This window comes from Meriones unguiculatus (genome assembly GCF_030254825.1).
Source record: "Meriones unguiculatus strain TT.TT164.6M chromosome 13 unlocalized genomic scaffold, Bangor_MerUng_6.1 Chr13_unordered_Scaffold_33, whole genome shotgun sequence".
In the NCBI taxonomy this organism is placed as follows: Eukaryota; Metazoa; Chordata; class Mammalia; order Rodentia; family Muridae; genus Meriones; species Meriones unguiculatus.
This window is the reverse complement of record NW_026843645.1, coordinates 8,769,013-8,789,584: the sequence shown is the minus strand read 5'-3', so window position 1 is coordinate 8,789,584 and position 20,572 is coordinate 8,769,013. Positions and strand designations below refer to the sequence as shown.

Below are 20,572 nucleotides of genomic sequence, written 5' to 3'. Positions count from 1 at the left end.
ACTAAACAGAGAATTCTGAATAGAGGAATATTGAATGGCAGAGAAATACTTAAAAAAGTTAATCCTCACTAGCCTTTAAGGAAATGCATATGAAAAAGACCCTAAAATTTCACCTTACACGTATCAGAGTGGCTAAGATCAAAAACTCAAGAGACAACACATGCTGGAGAGGTTGTGGAGAAAGGGGAACCCGCCTCTACTGCTGGTGGGAATGTAAACTTCTACAACCACTCTGGAGAGCAATCTGGCACTTTCTCAGACAACTAGAAATAGCACTTCCTCAAGATCCAGATATACCACTCTTAGGCATATATTCAAATGAGGCTCAAGTATACAATAAGGACATTTGCTAAACAATTTTTGTAGCAGCCTTATTTGTAATAGCCAGAAGCTGGAAACAGCCCAGATGCCCCTCAGTGGAGGAAGGGAAGCACAAATTGTGGTATACCTACACAATGGAATATTACTCAGCAATAAGAAACAAGAAAATCATGATATATGCAGGTAAATGGTAGGAAGAAAAGACATTAAGAGCAGAAAGGGAAAAAGGCCAAGTAACAAAAAAAAAGGAAACCTATCAGAATCACACTAAACTTCTCAACAGAAACTAAGAGAGCCAGTATGGCCTGGACAGATGTCACGCATAATTTAAGGGATCACAAATACCAGCCTCCACTACTATACCCAATGAGGCTTTTGATCAACATAGATGGAGAAAAGAAAATATTCCATGACAAACTAAACTTAAACATAGCTACACAGCAACCCAGCCTTACAGGAGATGCTAGAAGGAAAACACCAATCCAATGAAAAGAACTACACAAAAGAAAACATATGATATAGATAACTGCACAACAAAAAATTAAAAGAATACATGCAAAAGAGCACAGTAACACCCCCAACTCCACAAGAAGAGAAACTAACATTCATTGGTCACTATTGTTTATCAACATCAATGGAATCAGCTCTCCAAAAAACAATTCAAAGAATCAAAGAAACCAAGATCTGGATATATGAGAAAATCAACAAAAGAGGTAAACCCTTAGCTAACTAACTAAAAGGCAGAGAGAAACTATACAAATTAACAAAATCATAAATGAAAGGGAGGACATAACAAGAGACACGGAGGACATCCAAACAATCATTAGGTCTTACTACAAAAGTATATACACCACAAAATTTGAAAATCTAAATAAAATGGACACTTTTCTTGTAGATTCCATTTACCAAAATTAAGTCAAGATAAGGTAATAGATTGAATAGTCCTATATCCCCTAGGAAATAGAAGCAGTCATCAAAAGTCTCCCTTCCAAAAAATGCCAAGGACCAGATGGTTTCAGCAAAGAATTCTACCAGACCTTCAAAGAAGAGTTCACTCCATTTCTCTTCAAACTATTCCACAAAATAGAAACAGAAAGAACATTACCAAACTCATTCTATGAAGCCACAGTCACCTTGATCCCTAAAACACTCAAAGATGCAACCAAAACAAGGGAATTTCAGCCCTATCTCTCCTGAACATTGATGCAAAAATAATCAAAAATTTCAAGCCAAATCCAAGAACACATAAAATATATCATACACCAAGACGTAATAGGCTTTATCCCAGGCATGGAGGGTGGTTCAATATATGGAAATCCATCAATGAAATTCACATATAAACGAACTGGATGAGAAAAACCACCTCATCATCTCCTTAGATTCTGAAAAAGCATTTGACAAAAATCCAACACCCATTCAAATTTAAACTCTTGGAGAGATCAGGAATACAGGCACATACCTAAACATAGTGAAGACAATATACAGCAGGCCTAGAGCCAACATCAAAATAAAAGCAGAGAAACTCCAATCAATCCTACTGAAAACAGGAACAAGGCAAGGTTACCCACTCCATACCTGTTCAACACTGTACTTGAAGTCCTAGCCAGAGCAATAAGAAAACTAAAGGAGAGAAGAGGATACAAATAAGAAGGGAAGAAGTTAAAGTATTGCTAATCACAGATGATATGATAGTACACATGAGTGACCCCAAAAATTCAACCAGAGAACTCCTTCAGCAAAGTGGCTGAATACAAAGTTAAGTTAAAATAATCAGAAGCCCTACTGTATACCAAAGACAAAAGGGCTGAGAAAGAAATTAGGGAAACACCACCATTTACTAATGACATGAAGTACCTTGGTATGACTCTAACCAAGCAAGTGAAAGACCACTTTGAAAAGAAAAACAACTACAAGTTCCTGAAGAAATAAATTGAAAAGGATATCAGAAGATGGAAAGACCTTCCATGCTCATGGATGCATAGGATTAACATACTGAAAATGGACATCCTGCTAAAAGCAATCTACAGATTCAAAGCATTTCCCTTCAAAATAGCAACATCAATCTTTGAAGACCTGCAAAAAACAATTCTCAACTACATATGGAAAAAGAAAAAAACCAAAATTGCCCAAATGATCCTATATAACAACAGTTCATCTGTAAGTTTCACTATCCTTGATCTCATGCTATACAACACAGCCATAGTAATAAAAACTACATGGTATTGGCATAAGATCAGAATAGTCGATCAATGTAACCAAATGGAAGACTCAGAAAAATACCCACACACCTCCAGTCACTTGATTTTTGACAAAGAATCCAAAAGCATACAATGTAAAAAAGACCAGCACCTTCAACAAATGGTGCTGGTCTCACTGGATATCTACCTGCAGGAAAATGCAAATAGATCCATACTACTCACTCTACAAAAAACGAAAGTCCAAGTACATCAAAGATATCAACATAAAACCAGACACACTAAATCAGTTAGAAGAAAAAGTAGTGGCAGAAAAGCCGACACAATCAGAAAGATATTTGGCAGAATAGGATACATGCATCTCTCACAAGACAAGAATGGAAATGAGATTCTTAAGGGGTACTACATGGAGAGAGGAGGGAGTTTTACTGGGATAGTAATAGAAAGACAGGTTGGAAGGAAAGAACTGAGGTCAAGATCAAATGAGCCAGAGAATAAAATAGAGCCTGAAGATTAGAAAAGACAGATGGAGTTAGTTTGAGACTATACAAAGCAATTAGGTGACAGCAGAAAAGCCAGATTTAATAAAGAAGCTAGGAGAGGAGTTTGAGCCAGAAAAGCTGAAATGAATCAGCCATCTATGAGATCAGAAAGAACAAGATAGGGTGTGTCTATTAAGCAGTAATTCTCAGAAGGCAAAAAACTCCTAGGCCTAAGGTAGGTTATATGGAACCTAGAATCTGCCCTGCCCAGGCCTAGGGTAGCACACAGAGGGGCAGTAATCTTTGGAGACCATGATTCCTAGCTTGAATAAAAGTCCTTTTTACAGTAATATCTGTTTAGCAAAGGTTTCACTGTCTTGATTCTTATCAAGCTGCCTTGAAAACAAAATAACATAGCTTACATTGAGGAACATGAGTTTGGGAGAATTTAATATTCCTTAATACTCTAGAATATTGGATCTTTACACTATTGCTTTTCTTTAAAACTCCTGGGACACATTGAAAATTTTTCACAGGCTAATTTATATCAGCTTCCATGAGATAATTACTTTACATAACTTCTCGAACTTTGACACTGTTCTTCAATATTCTGGTCTTCCCAATTGTAGCCTAAAATATATACCAGAAAGAGTTGATATTTTATTGAAAATTAGGGAAAATTTAACTTTCTCTTTTCAGTGAATTTTAGAAACATGATTGATTTACTCTTCCTCTTTCCAACTGAAATTACATAAGAGCATCATTGAGAAAAATCAACAACAGATGTCCACTTTACCTTAATAGTCAAAGAAAATTCACTGTCTTACCTATGGCTGTAAGGTGCTTGTAGGTCTCTATCATCACATCTTTGTAGAGACTCTTCTGGGAAGGATCCAGCAAGGCCCACTCTTCCCGAGTGAAGTACACATTCACATCATCATAGGTGATAGAATTCTAAATTATTCCAAATATGGGTATAAGTGAAAGCACAATAGTGGCAACAATGTAAAAGTATACTAAATTGACAATATATTCATATAATTCTGGTTTTGGTTCTTCCCGAACTTATCTCCTGACAGAGAAGTTCTGATGTACTCACCTGGTCATTTTAGAAATAAACTAAATGAGGAGGTTCATCTCATTAGGCACCGTTTAAATATAATTTAGCCTTACAAGAAAAATGTCAATTAACAGACATAAAGTAAGCAAGTCATGGATGTTGATTAACAGTACAGACCGCAGATGAGAGAAATTGTATGCACAATTACTAACTACAATAATTATGGACAAGCAGGATGTATTGGCTCATGACTTAAATTCCAGTAGTCAGGAAGCAGAGGTATGTGTATTTCATTGTGCTGCAAGCCTGTCTGGCCTCCAAAACAAATTTCATGACATCCAGATGAGGTAAAGTTAAGGCCTTTATCTGCTGCAAAAATCATTCAATTAAGAAAGATTCAAAGAACTCCATGGTATTTCTGAAGTTCCTACAAAGAATTATATACTCAATACAGTTCTGTATCTATCTTCCAGAAAGCTGAAGTGTCCCAGTTTAAACTCCAATATGAATGAGAACTTACTACAAGGGAATGAGTGTTCAAACAGGTACAAATGCACAGGTGAAAACATTAGTACTGGAATAGTTGTTCATTAATAAGCAACATAAGGCAACTGAGGTGGATCAGCAATGAAAAGCTCTTGGTCTGGATATAAGTGGGCTCAATTGCCAGTGCTTATTTGGAGGATCACAACTACCCATTACTCAAAATTCTGAAGTTCTGAGGCCATCTTCTTACTATTGTGAGGACCAGGTACACAAGAGGTGCATAGTCACACATACAGGCAAAATACTACTGATGTTACTTCATTTAAATATTCAAAACAAACACAACAGGTAGGAAGAATGTCACACACCAGCAATCCAATGACTCACAATTCTTAGGCAGTATTAATGTCATGAATACATGACATCCTGAGACAAAGAATATACTCTCTGGCAAATATTAAAACATAAGTGTGGATTTGGATCAGTACAATAGCATATGCTAGGCCATGCTTGCATGGAGACTAAAGCGGTATACTGGGGATCTTCCCCAATATCGTTGTTACTACAAACCCAATTCTAAGAATCTTCCCTAGTGCTCCAACTGAACACATGTGGCTCTTTTCTCTCCATACCATCCAGTAAACATAACACCATGAATACACTAGCCAAGCAGGTCATTAAAATAGCAACACTCATCCAACACACTTTCTGAAACTTCAGAGTGCTAACAGAACCCCAAGAACAAAACTCCCACACATTAGATCAGTACTTAGTCCTATAATTGCCCCAAACCCAGGTACCTAGCACCAGTATAGGTATAGATTCAAGAATAGTCAGGTAATATGTCACCACCTGAGCTCAGCTATATCACCACAGCAGGGACTAACTATCTGAAAACTACAAAACTTTTTGCAGAAACATAAAGGAATATATCTTCTCATCATTACATGAAACATCCTCTATAATTGACCACATACTCAGACACAATGTAAGTTTTTAGAGCACATTGAAATAACATCCTGTATCCTATCAGACCACCCTGGTTTAAGGCTGGCTACATATAACATCAGAAAGTACACAAAGCTTACAAACTCATGGGAAGTAAATAACCTTTGACCAAGTGAAAAAAAAAAGGTTTCAAACAGAAATAAAACATTTGAAAAGCATAAAATTCATAGAAAATAAATACATATCACATGCAAACTCAAGGAAAATAATGAGGAATGAAAAGTGATACTAAGAGGAAACTTCATAGCACAAAGTGCCTACATGAAGATACTGGAGAACATTCGTACCATCCATTTAACAGCAGACCTGAAATGTCTAGAAAAAAAATATGTAGGCACACAAAAGGAATAGAGATCAAGAAATTATCAAACTGAGAGCAGAAAAAAAATATAAAGAGATGATAAAGAATCCAAAAAATAAAGGTTTGGGTTTTTGAGAAAATCAACAAGATGGAAACACTCTAATCAAACTAACTGAAAGAGAGAGAACATATCAAATTATAATATAAGTAATTGTATTCGGAATATTTGTTTCTTTAAAATCCCACTCATGTTATGTGAATGTGTTTTTCTTTTAACCCCAAGTGTGGAGCACGAGGCTGCTTCAGGTTGTCCACAGCTGTTATTTATGATTGTCTCTAGGAGGCCTGTGGTTTTGCCACCTGCACATAGTTATTTCTGAGTCTTCTGGAGAAGGTACACATGCAGAGCCATGAGAGGGCTTGGGGTCTTTGAAGAAGAAAGAAGCTGCTGCTCTTCCTGATGCTGTTTACCCACAATGCTTATCTGTTTGTCACTACTGGTTTGTTGGACTGCTGGATATCCTGGTGACTAACAGGCATTGCCCCAAAGAACCTGGCCACCCTAAACCTCACAGAGCAGATTACAGAGACCTATATCTCTTTCCCTTCTAGCTTTTATTCTTTTACCTAGCTGGGGTGTTAGCAGGAATAAGGTTTGGAAGGGAGGTAGAGTTTTAGAAATGAATAAATGAAACAGTTTTAATATAATAGTTCCATTTGCTGTTTGAGTGGACTTCTAGAATCCAGATAACAGAGACTGGTAATGCCCTAAAGAAGTCAATGACCCTAACCAGCATTTAGTAGCTATAGAGATACAAGCTCCTTGTTTGTACTAACCTGTTTCTCTCCTGTCTAGGGCAGTGGGGTGGAAGGGACGTTACATGCGGGAAGACTACCTCCTGAGTTAAAGCAAATTGCAAAATAGGATGTTTTGTTTAATGATTATCAATTGAACCACTAAAAGAGGTAACCAGAACCGCCCAAATATCAGAGGTAGCAGTTAATACCTGAACTTGGTGAGCTGTATAAGGCACTATTAAAGACTTTGGCTCCTTTCCAAAGTATGTAATGGCTGTTTTTAACCCACGAAGTGGAAGTTGAGCGACGGCATCCGGATACCATTTAATAATTTTTGTAGGAGAAGCATTGGGATGAACCCACACTAAGGGTCCATCTTGCCATAATACAGCAGTTGGTAAATGTTTAGTTTTAATGACACACAGGTCAAAGGCCTTAGTTTCATCTACACGTTTTAATTGGGCATCCTGTAAAGCGTTTTGTACCACTCGCAGGGCGTGGCTTGCAGCCGGTGTTAAGGCTCTGGGTGAAGAAATATGAACATCCCCTTCCAAAATATCAAATAGGGGCTTTAATTCAGTAGAAGGAATCTTTAAATAAAATTGAACAGTACCTGAACAACATGGTGGCAAACTTATAGTTTTACGCTCTTTATCTCCGGACCAGTATGGCGGCTGGCCACATGCAACTGAACTCAGCTGGAAATGTGACTGACAACACCAAGTATAGCCACTAGGTGTTGTTGATATAGTAAACACTGTGGAGCATCTATAATCCCCCACAACCAAAATTTTTTAGTGATTAAACAAGCTTTAAAATTAACTGCTTAACAGAACAATTTTAAACTGTAAAAATTATTTTAGCCATATTAAACCTATTAGCTAGAATTTTTTTCTTAAAAGAGCATAAAAAACATTTTGTAATGAACAATCACCAGTCTTTTAAATGAATTATATGGAGAGCACATGGGAGGCAGGGCCTCTTAGCCTGAATCAAAGATGGCGCCGGCCACGTAGGGCGGGGCCTCCTTGTCTGAACTAAAGATGGCGCCGGCCACATGGAAACCTCTGATACACCCTAAGGTCCCGCCCATTCTTCCCAAAGCCAAGATGGCTGCGCCCAGTTGCCAGCACGTGGAAGCCTCTGATGAAAGCCAAGATGGCTGCACCCAGTTACCAGCCACGTGGAAGCCTCTGATGAAAGCCAAGATGGCTGTGCCCAGGCATTTAGCAGGAATTTTAATCTTATTGGATAAAGAGGGCTTTTTATTGGGTTTTTTCTTTTCCTTTTATCTCTTTTTACCAGGGCGTTCTTTCCCTGACCTCTCTCTTCCGTGGCTTTAACGTCCACAGAAGGGTCTTTTTTCTTAGAGACATCCCTATCTCTATCCATTGGGGCCACTAACCTCGTCTCACGTCCTGATTCTGGCATGTCGTCTCGTATCCCCCCTATCCTTAACCTTTTGCTACTCCTTTTTCTTCCGAGGCAGCCCTTGAGTTTGCACGAGACCAAAAAAAGGAAAGCTATGGCGGCTATCACAGCAGAGAAGGCCATAAGGGCTTCTGCTAGCCGAAATGAGAAACGGGATAAGTCAAGATCAAACATGTCTTCCAGGACAAACCTTAATGTTGCGGTTCTGAATTCCTCCCCACTAACGGGGGCCCTCCTTACCCAGCACTGCTCCCAGGTTTCGGCACCAGATGTTGGGAGCCGCGTGAGCATTTCGCCGGCAGAAACGCAAGCGACCACAGGAATTCTTCCGCAACAAAATCTTTATTAGCCACCCGATGAAAGTAGAGGAGAGAGAGAGAGCCCCCGATGTGGCGCTGTTTATATAAGCCCGGATCGTACCTGAGTGATGTGTGAATACCCTGACTGGCTGCTCACTATTACCCCGCCTGATGACTTGGGCCCATCATGCTTAGCGGGCTTGTGACGTGTCAATACCCTGATTGGCTGCTCACTCTTACCCGGCGTGCTTACGCAATTCTTAGCGTGCTTACACAATCTTTAGTGTGCTTACGCAATCTGCGCATGCGCCCTGGAGATGTCAGCGCCACCTAGTGGCATCTGAGTCTCGGCTCTCCACATACATGCCTACAGATTCTTGATTTTTGACAAAGAAAACAATACCCTACAATGGAAAAAAGAGAGCATCTTCAAGAATTGGTGCTGGTCTAGCTGGATGTCTACATGTAGAAGAATGCAAATACATCTGTACTTTTCACCCTACACAAAACTATAGTTCACCTGGATGAAAGTCCTCAACATAAAAGTAGACACACTAAGTCTCTTAAAAGAAAAGTTAGGGAAGAGCCTTGAACTCATTGGCAAAGGAGACAACTCCCTGAACAGAACACCAACAGCACAGACTCTTAGAGCAACAGTAAACAAATGGGACTTCATGAAACTGAAAATCTCATGTAAAGCAAAGGATACTGTCATCAGAACAAAATGACAAGCTAAACACAACCTATATTTGATAGACGGATAATATCCATAATATATAAAGAACTCAAGAATTTAAACAACAGCAAAGCAGTTTTTAAAATGGGGTACAGAGCTACTCAGAGAATTCTAACAGAGGACTATCAAATGGCAGGGAATCACTTAAAGACATGCTCAACATTCTTAGTCATCAAGGAAATGCAAATCAAAACAATCCTGAGATTCCACCTTACACCCATCAGAATGACTAAGTTTAAAAACTCAAGTGAGAACACATGCTAAAGAGGATGTGGAGAAAGGAGAACTCTCTGACATAGCTGGCAGGAATGTAAACATATACAACCTCTTTGAACATCATTCTGGCATTTTCCCAGAAAATTAGCAATAGTGCTACCTCAAGATCCAGCTAGACCATTCCTGGGTATATATTTGAAAGATGCTCAACCATACAACAAGGACATTTTGTTCAACTATATTCATTGCAGCTTTATTCATAATAGCAAGTTTCTTGAAATACCTTGGTTGTCCATCAACAGAGGAATGGATGAAGAAATTGTGGTACATTTCCACAATGGAATATTACTCAGCCATTAAAAATGAGAAAATCATGAAATTTTCAGGCATATGGAGAGCACAAGAAAAGATGATCCTAAATCAGGTAACCTAGAAGCAGAAAGACACCAAGGTATATACTTACTTATAAGTGGATATTAGACATATGATATGGGATAAACATACTAAAACACATATTTCTAAAGAAGGTAAACAACAAGGATCCTAGGGAAGAGGCTTGATCTTCATTCAGAAGAGCAAACAGGATAGACATAGAAAATAGGAGAAGACAGGGAACAGAACAGGAGCCCTCCATAGGGTCCTCTGAAAGACTCTAGTCAGCAGGGTATCAAAGCAGATGCTGAGACTAATTGCCAAATTTTGGGCAGAGTGCAGGGAATCTTATGAAACAAGGCAGAGAGAGAAAGACCTGGAGGTGTCAGGAGATCCACAAGGAGATCAACAGAGCCAAAAAAATCATGGGCCGGGGGCCTGCAGAGACTGATGAATCAACCATGGACTCTGCATGGAGAGGACCTAGACCCCAGGTATAAATTTTGTGGGTATTTAGTATTGCCTTTTCTGTTGCTGTGAAGAAACACAGTGTCTAAGGCAACTTTTATAATAAAGTTTCCCTTGGCTTATGGCTCCAGAGGGATATGGGATCACTATGAAAGTGATGTGACAGCAAGTTTCAGATCTGGCAGCTGAAGAACTCACATCTTCATCTTGAGGCATGAAGCAGAGAAGGAAACTGGAAATGCTGTGGGGATGTAAACTCTCAAAGCCCACCTCATGTTACTTCAGCAGGACAGCATTTCTGAATTCTTCCCAAATGGCACCACCAACTGAGAAGGATTACTCTCTCTGACATCAAGCCTACATGCCTGTTTCCTGTTACACGAGCCAATTCATGAGGAAGAAAAACTCTTTAAGTCAACCTTTAGAGGCATCAGAATCTGGGTTACAGAAAGGAATGCATAGGCAGTATCCTAGCAACTGAATCTCCAGTGGGCAGGAAAAGAATGTAGTGAAGCTCGTTCCTTTCCCCAGGTGGCCAGACTTGTCTGCACCTGGCTGGCTTTTCTTCAGGCTTGTGCTTTAACTTTAAACCAATGCCCAAAATTCTTTGGTGTCTCAAGGTCACATGTTTAGTAAAAATCAGGTGATACCCAGAGAGCTTATTGACAGCAGAAAGTTTATGGATGCCTCCATTTTCTTCTATGCAACAATAACCAAGAAGTCACATGGCATTTACCTTTTCATGAAATCGTTAGTAAAGAACATGGCAAATTCATGGTTGCCTCCATGGTGGTAAGGTTACTAGCCAAAAGATGATCAAACCACATGATTCCATTGTGCTCAAGGTCAATGGGGTGGTTTGAAAAAGAATGGCCCACACATGTTCATGTATTTCAATGTTTGACAAATTGGCAGTGCCAAGGTTGAGTAGTGGGGCCTTGTTGCAGGGGGTATGGCCTTGTTGGAGGAAGTATGTCACTGGGAAAGTGGGATTTGACTTCTCATATGCTCAACCAGGCCTAGGGTGACTCTGCAGCTGGCTGATCAAGATCTAGAACTGTCACCTCCTTCTCCAGCCCCATCTCTGCCTGCCCACTGCCATGTTTCCCTCCATGGTAATCATGAACTAAACCTCTGCAAATGTCAGCCAGCTCCTATTCAATCTTTTTCCTTTCTATGTGCATCCAAGGTCACCGCATGTTTTCATAGCAACAAAATCATAGGAAGAGTTAGCTCACCTTCAATGGATGGTGAGCTCAACACTCATTAGTCACATGGCCCTGTGGGATACATGGTTTAGATGACTCCAGTCAGACTCCCTTTTCTTTATAAAACCATGTTAGTTTGTCCTGGATACAGGAGGAGAAGATTTCTATGGCTGGGGTAATTAGGCATGGAACAAAGGAAAGAATTCTGTTGTCTCAATCAGAAACTGTGGAGTCCACATATTTTAGCACAGGAACTGCAACTGTGGAAGCAAAGCCTTGTCATTCAGGGGTTTTACCTCTTCAGACCCCAGGTACAAGAGGTTTCTAGACCCCACTGTATTGTGGTTGACTGTGATGGGGCTGAGCTCAGATGGTTCTGGGACCTTTTATATGATCTGGAATTTAATACATTGGGAAACAAGCTTTCTGAAATAGTTTATCATAAGTAAAATATTGGTTGTGTGTGTGTGTGTGTGTGTGTGTGTGTGTCACTTTTGCTCAGAAAAGCATTGCCTTATGGCATTGAAGACAGTCAAAATTAACCACCCAAGAGACTGCCATTAACTGCAGAGCTGACCTAAATGTTGCCATCTTTTTCTGTGAGGACTGGTAGGGAGGGAAATTACAGATAATGATACACACAAAGAGGAGAGAGACTTGAACTAAAGTATGAAGCCTGGATAAAAACCTACGTTGGAAAACTTGCAGTGTTCAATCTCTCCCTAGTCAGCGTAGGTCAGGGGAGATGAAGGAAGCCTGTCACAGAGCAGGAGGAGTTGGCTCCCCTGTGCCAACAAGAAATGATTTCTCTCTTCAGTTTGTTTCTACTTTCTTTTTCTCTAGAGCTATCTCTTCCTTGGTGGCTCACCCATGTTTGTTTACATTTTGCTGAATGTCTTTTTATAAGATTTCTTGCACCCAAATTTCATATGAAGCACATGTCTCAACCCTGAGATGACCCAATTACCAAAACAGGACTTTTTGGTTCCCCACAGCATTTCTTAATTTTGGTGTATGCACAGATGGTTCGTGCGGCCCTGCTAATTTCCTTGGACCACAGTCACTGTAATGTCTAGAGACCTGCACCGCAGGGGTTCCTTTACTCAGATGGAGAATTCTCAAGGTACAAGGCCATTACAGAAGCTGGTGGGAGGCATTTATCTTCAGAGGATGATTCAGGTGTTTCCTTAACTGACTTACCTTCTCACACTAAAATATGAATTACTACAAATAATTGCCTGGACAAGACTACCTTTTCACTTCATCAGGAGGATGTGCTTGTTAAAAGGGAACGTACCTATTTGGGAGAACAGCTCCTCAATAGCAAATGCACTTTGTTTTATCCTAAGGAATGTGATGGTGACTGAGTTTTTTTCTTCAAAATTTGTGGTCAGAGCTCATAATCTCCTTCACAATGTGAGTATGAAAGGAACTGGTGCATATGGAAAGAAGGAGGAAGGGGAAGGAAGACACTGCTCCAGGAAAAGAAAGTTCACTGATCCGGTCATCAAACAACTATAATTCAGACATGTTCCTGGGAAGGAAGAATATTATGCTGGATGAAGGACATGTTGAGATTTGAATTCCATATGTTAAATACAAGTTTTATACTCTTTGAGAGAAAAGACTTATGGTTGATATTTCTTTTCATATTTATTTTTAATTTTTGTATTCATTTTACATCCCAATCACAGTCCTCTCCCTCCTCTCCTTCCTATGGCTCCTTCTCACCCTATTTGTCCTTCCCCTTGTCCTCAAAAAAGGGAGCCTCTTTCCAGCACTGACACATCAATTCATATCAAGACTGAACTCCTCCTCATCCTCAGGACAGGCAAAGCAGCCTGGTAAAGATGAAGCAGTGAAAATCAGGCAACACATTTATGTCATAGACAGCACTTATTTCTTACAAGCATCTGTGTAGCTGCATCTGTAGAAACCAGAGATTAACAGGAGAAGCATAGCAGGCTATTCTGATCTGCCCCATGTCTGGAGAAAACTCTAGAGATGAATGCCTCTCTATCTGGGAAATAAAATCTCAGTTCCTGAAAAGTCAGTAACCCATTTCTTGGCATATCTGCGTTTTTCAATTGTTGCTGTGTTAGCTTGTGGTTTTCTTAGTAAGATGATTGAGATGGCTAATACATTGGTTTTAAATTGTTAAAAATTCTTATACCTTGTCTGTGTGCGCTCATTGGCTTTAGCTGTCAATGTTACATAGCTTAGCATGATCTGAGGTAGTACCAACTGGGGGTTCCTCAGATGACAATCACTTGTGGCTATGTTTGTGGGTGAATACAGTGGTTGTGAATTCAGTGGCAAACCCCAGGCACTGATGGTCGAAATTTACCTCAACACGTGGCCTGGGCTGGTTAAGAAAACTTACATAGAAGTAGACAGTGACCTTGTAAAAGAACATAGCAACAAAAGTGTTCCACCATAATCCATGCCTTCATTTGATAGCCTGAGTTTCTTTCCTGAGCTCCCTCAATGTTTGGGGCCTGCCAGCATCAGCCAAAGAAGCCAACTTATCACCTGAGTCATTTTCCATTAGTGGAGTTAATGACAGCAACAGAGAAGAAAGGAAGAACAAAATTTGTACCCTCAAAATATGCTTGTCATTGTCAGAAAATCCAAGTATTGTTGTTTTTACCAATACACAATATATAAGAAATCTAGATATCAAAAGCCACTTTATGTTTAACATGGAGCTTAATGTTTTATTCCAGGAAGTACTGAAAGAAGGGAGTGGCGAGAGAAATACAGGTCATGGAGGTCAAGGTAAGGAAGATTCAGTGGAAAATAGACTCAATGAAAAGTTGGCTAGAGGTTACATGATGATTTGAATGATGATGGCCCAATATGCTTATGCAATTGAAAGCTTGGTACTCAGCTAATGGAACTGACTGAGGAAAATTAAGAGATAATGGAATCATTGGATGGGGTGTGTCCCTCTCTGGAGTCTAAGTATGGCTCCATTTCAAAAAGAATATGGTGAGAAGGACAACCTGGTCACCACACAATCTTCTATTTTCTGAGTTATGGGGCCATGTGAGGGCACTGTGCTGGTGGAGTTCATGGAGATATGTGCATGTTTGAATGTGTATGTATGTGTGTGAGAGACAGAGAGAGAACAATCACCCAAAGGGTCTGGGACTGTGTTGAGCCCCTTGGAAGATGTAAATGTTACAGGTATCTAAGGGCCCCAGTCTGTGTGTGAATCTCTCAGTCAGAAGAACAGGGAGGTTGTGTCCATGGAAGATAGGATTCAGCCTTATCTTTTGTGAAGTCCTGAGTGAGTTTTCCTAAATACAGAGCCATCTCATCAGCCCTTAGAAAGCAACATTTTAAAGCTTTGTATGTGTTTCTTTTATTTGGATGTTTTGCATTCACCTGTCTGTGTGTCTTAACTGCAAAGGCCAAAGAGGACATCAGATCCCTTGGGGATGCATTTACAGCTTATGCTTAGCTAGCTTGTGATTCCTGAAATGGAACCTGTCTTCTATAACACCACCCAGAGCTATTAACTCCTATGCCCTCTATAACCAATTTTTATTTGAATTTAATTTTACAGATTTTAATTAAAATATATTAAATCATTTCCCCTATTTTTGTCCTTTCTCCACCCCATTTCAAATTCTTTCCTTCCAATGTCTTAAAAAAGAATGTGTGAATAAGTATGGATCGATGTATAGAAACAAAACTTAGTCCATTTATATGGCATGTGTGGGTAAGGGGTTTTGTGCTTAACCCTTTCTATAGGGTATATAAATAAGGAACTCACCACTTCCTGAGGCTAATTCTCCCACTTCCAAGAGTATTCTAATCTTCAATGCCCAAAATAATTCTAACTCTGAAGTGACCTGACCTGTCTTGGACAGGAAACATTAGCAAGCAAGGGGTGGCAAATTCCTTAGGTAACACATGGTGCTGGCATGGACTGGATGTTATGGGGCTGTAGGGAGGACTATGGACATTGGTCTTATCCAATCAGTCTCTGTTTCCATTATGGACCTCCCATTATATCATTGACCTTGGATATTTGCTAGGATGACATTGAAATCTTCAAGTTCCTGCCTCCTCTTTCTAAACACCATGACTATAGGCCTGTGTTACCAAGCCTGGCTTAGGTGGTTTCAACCTCAGTGACTTAGTAGAATGTTGAGATGAGTGTAATGAGTGTTGACACATAGGTATACATACTTATGTCTGTGAGGCAACTGTTCACTATATGTTGACTAAGGACAGAACTCCGATTTACTATGATGAGTGATAAAAAACTCAATGTTAAAGAAAAAAATATTTTTCTTTATAATTATAGGAGAGGATTTTAAGCCAAACAACTGTAACTGAAGAAAGATTTTTTTTCTCTCTTACTGGAGTTAAGACCAGAGCCTGTGTCCTGCCTACCATGACCATTTGAACTCAGCGATTCATTCTCTATAAGAACATTGAAAGAACTCAGTTACTGAGGAAGACCGTACCCAACTATACTGCAGGCACTAGGAAGGCAAGGTAAGCAGATCTAGTATGTATACTAAGTTCCATGTAGGCCTGAGATTCATGTTGAGACTATTCTTTTAAATTAAAAAAAAAAGAAATCAATGATTGAAAATGAAATCATCTTTAATTACTTATTTATTACAATTTATTCATTTTGTGTCCTGCCTGTATCCCCTTCCAAACCACCCATTCTCACCCACTTTCCAACTTCCCATATGCACTTTCCCTACTTCACTGATAAGGAGCTAGGGAAAAAAGAAAAAAAAATGGTTAAAACACAAATTATTAATGAAAACTGGAAACATATTAACATATTTCTTCATTGTGACTAATTTTGTCCAGTGATGAATATATAAGGTTTCACTTTATCTTTCTTCCCACAGGTGAAATTTGCTAATTGAAGACATGATGAAGCATTTAAACACAGGCTTATCACAAACAGTTCTCAGAGGCTTCGCAGTTCCAAAGGAACTGCAGGGAAGCTCTCATGCAGAAAACATAAGTGTGGCAAGTGAAGTATGTGTAGAGAGAAAGAGAGTCAGAAGGAGCAAAAGAAATAGAGAGAGAACACACAGAGAGTAAACAGAAAGCAGAAAAGAAACAAAGAAAGGAAGAGTGAGAGAAGAAAAGCATATAGAAGAAAACAAAATATCTAGCTATATGGGGAAGAGCCTCTGGGAGAGCTGAAGCCTATTCTACAGGACTGGAAAGTTAACGGTAGTGGTTGAGTATGGCAATCATGCCTTTTAGAAGGTAGGGACTGAGGGATGCTGGGAGAACCTGGAAGCCAGATCCCCTTCTGTCAAAAAGGCACCTCAGCAGCTTTTCTCAGGTGTGAAGTACAACATATTGTACCTAATTCACCCTTTAGGTTTAATATGTTTAGACAGCAGGTAAGAGATACACAACTCAGTAATATAACCAAGCCATGTATTAAAAACTTCCCATCTGTAAATTTCTCCTCCATGCTCAGCTTATGTCTCTCCTGCAAGGTATTCAAAGAATGACATAATGTTATTGAGCAGAAAATACCTCATCTACAGGAATAGGTCTTTTGAACAATGACATTTCAGAGGAGATCAGAATTTCATGGAGTTCATTGATTGACTAGATATTCACCCAAGGGAGATATAGGAATGTTTATTCAGAATATCCTTATTCCTGCTAGGCAGAGAGATTACAGGGATGACAGAGTGGGGACTGAGGAGATTTAAACTCCTATTTGAGAGCCTAATAGTGGCCTGCTTGGTATTCTGACTAACAAGTACACATGTCTGAGAAGACAAAAGAAGAGGGGAAGAACTGGAGAATTGACTCACCATAGCTGAGTAGATACAGAGAATACAGTAGGAGGCAGCTTGTCCTCAGGTTGTCTAAAGCGGGCAACCAGACCTCAATCATCATATTTAGATGGCCAAAGGAGATGGGACAAAGTTGTGTCCCACTCTGTACATATCTGCCATGGCCTCAAACCCCATGAACCTTAAACACACACACCAGAAGTGGTTCTATTTTAGTAATTATCCTTGCTGTTACATTATCTAGAACCTTTTTTTACATATTTCCTATAGAACATAGTACTTCAAGATGAAATGACAAACGGATAATTAGCAGAAACATACAGAATCATGGAACATCAAATTATATATACATATTTATATCACATCATGCTATGTAGTGAGATGCAGTCAATTGCTAATTATACCACATTCATCAGCTTTCTTTTCAGTATCAATCATTCATGAAAGTGAAGCCTATAGAAATGAACAAAGATTTTATCATACTAAATACATTCATAAGGTTTTCTCTCTAGTAGGATTTTATTCCTGGCTTTGAAAAAAAAATGTGACATGCAAAGGCTTTACTGGTAATATTCAGAGAGTTTCACTCCAGTATGAAATCTTTCAAGCTTTTGGAGATCACAGCAATATTCAAATGCTTTACCACATTGAGTACATTCCTAGGGTTTCTCTGAAGTATGAATTCTTTTATGCCTCTGGAGACCACTACAACTTGCAAAGGCTGTATCACATTGATTACATTCATAGGGTTTCTCTCCAGTATGTGTTCTTTTATGCACCTGAAGATTACTGTAGTGTGAAAAGGCTTTCCCACACTGATTACATCCATAGGGTTTCTCTCCAGTATGTGTTCTTTTATGCACATGGAGACTACCGGGGTGTAAAAAGGCTTTATCACACTGATTGCATTTGTAGGGTTTCTCTCCAGTATGTGTTCTTTTATGCACATGGAGAGTACTGGGGTGTGAAAAGGCTTTACCACACTCACTACATTTGTAAGGTTTCTCTCCAGTATGTGTTCTTTTATGCCTTTGGAGACTACTGGGTTGTGAAAAGGCTTTCCCACACTGATTACATTTGTAGGGTTTCTCTCCAGTATGTGTTCTTTTATGCTTTTTGAGACTACTGGGTTGTGAAAAGGCTTTCCCACACTGATTACATTTGTAGGGTTTCTCTCCAGTATGTGTTCTTTTATGCACATGGAAACCACTAGGTTGAGAAAAGGCTTTACCACACTGATTACATTTGTAGGGTTTCTCTCCAGTATGTGTTCTTTTATGCACATGGAGACCACTAGGTTGTGAAAAGGCTTTACCACACTGATTACATCCATAGGGTTTCTCTCCAGTATGTGTTCCTTTGTGCACCTGGAGAATACTAGTGTTTGAAAAGGCTTTCCCGCACTGAATGCATTTGTAGGGTTTCTCTCCAGTATGTGTTCTTTTATGCACCTGGAGATTACTGTGGTGTGAAAAGGCTTTACCACACTCATTACATTTGTAGGGTTTCTCTCCAGTATGTGTTCTTTTATGCCTTTGGAGACTACTGGGGCATGAGAAGGCATTACTACTTTGGTTACATTCATAAAGTTTCTCTCTAGTATGTGTTCTTTTATGCATTTGGAGAATACCCTGTTGTGAAAAGGCTTGACAACAATGATTATAGTCACAGGACTGCTTTCCAGTATGAGTACTTTCAGGCTTTCGGAGATCACTGCAACATACAAAGGCTTTATCACATTGATTACATTGGTATGGTTTCACTCCTGTTTGTGTTCTTTTATGCATTTGGAGATTTCCATGTTGGGAAAAGATTTTCTCACCCTCATTCCATTCATAGGGTTTCTCTCCAGCATGTGTTTTTCTGTGTAGGTGGAGTTTACTGTGTTGCAAAAAGCCTTTACCACATTGATTATATTCGCATGGTTTCTCTCCACTCTGATTCCTTTTATGCCTTTGAAGATCAGTGTGATGTGTGAAGGCTTTACCACACTGGTTACTTTCATAGGGTTTCCCATAAACATGTGTTCTTTCATTCCTGCAAAGATAATTAGGATATGTGTAAGCTTTACCATAATCATTACAATGATGATCTATTTGTCAGTGTAAATTAAGGTTGCAATTTGGCATAACTGTAAAATAAAGGTTCATATTTACATTTTATCCCTTTGTTTACATTCATAGTTTCCCCCTTGATTGTGGGTGTTTTGTACCCTACAAGATACCATTGATCGGGAGAAACTTTATTACATGCCTCACTTATAGCATCATTTTTCCATAAGTGGTTCATCACATATTTAAAAAGACCTAGAAGAACTCAGCTTTATCACAGTGAATGCATTCATTTAGTTGTGGTCATACTGATTTTGTAAAGTGAACCATCATAAACACAACAATTTCCAGAGGGCTTGTAATCATAGTGATTTTTTGTAGTGTGATTTATTTGACTTTATTTTCAATGAGTTTGGAAAACTAATTAAGTAATTAGTTTAATTATTAAAAATCCCCTACTCAGACTAGACTTTGTGAATGTGATACAAGTTCATGATTTATTTGTTATTAATAATGAATATATGAAAACATGAACAAATATTAATTTATACTGTGGTCACTATCATGTGTTTTATTGTACACGGGTATAGTGAAATTTAGAATGCAATAACTTATGATAATATACATCAGGAAAAAGCCCACTCAGGAAAAGTGAGCTTTGGTGAATACTTCCCAAAAGTACCTCTACACAGATGTAATGATGGAGACCTACAAGATCATCACTGCTACTGGGGAGACAATGAATGCTCTTTAATATTTCATTAATAATTTATTTATGAATGATGATTAATAAATTAAATATAAATTTGTACCACATTCAGAAAATTTGCACAAAATAAGGACTACTACACATCTTCTACTTGTTCTGGGAAAGAGAGGTATGTTTCTATTTTCCATATCCGTATGCTCACGTGAGTTGTATCACACTTGACAAAAAATAGTTATTTAAAAAAGAACAATGGGGGATCCAAGATGGTGGCAACCAGAGTACATCATATCTGAGAGGCCGAGGATCTGAAACTCTGAAATTGGTGAGTGGAGAGGCAGCTAAAGCCAGAACATCTACATTGCGGCTTCCTTGGCAAGAGGGGACAACACATGAGCTGAGACCATTTAGATCCATGTCATCCAAGGACTCCTCTGGGGACTGAGAGTGGGAACATTCGATCCCTCTGCACTTTCCCTTGTCAGGTCTCCCTTCTCCTTAGCCGAGGCAGCCCACAGTACCCCGCAGCTCCTAGCAGAACACTCCCTGCTTCCTGACTAAGTCAGCAGGGGCAGGCCTCCTAAGTCCTCAGTGGCAGCTGCTGGCTATACCAGCCTTCCATGTCCCAGGTCC

General features: G+C 39.3%; 1 pseudogene; it reads right to left on the bottom strand.

The window, feature by feature from the left end:
- Nucleotides 1-17,620: 17,620 nt before the first annotated feature.
- LOC132650771 (zinc finger protein 431-like) lies at nt 17,621-20,561 on the bottom strand (annotated as a pseudogene).
- Nucleotides 20,562-20,572: the final 11 nt, after the last annotated feature.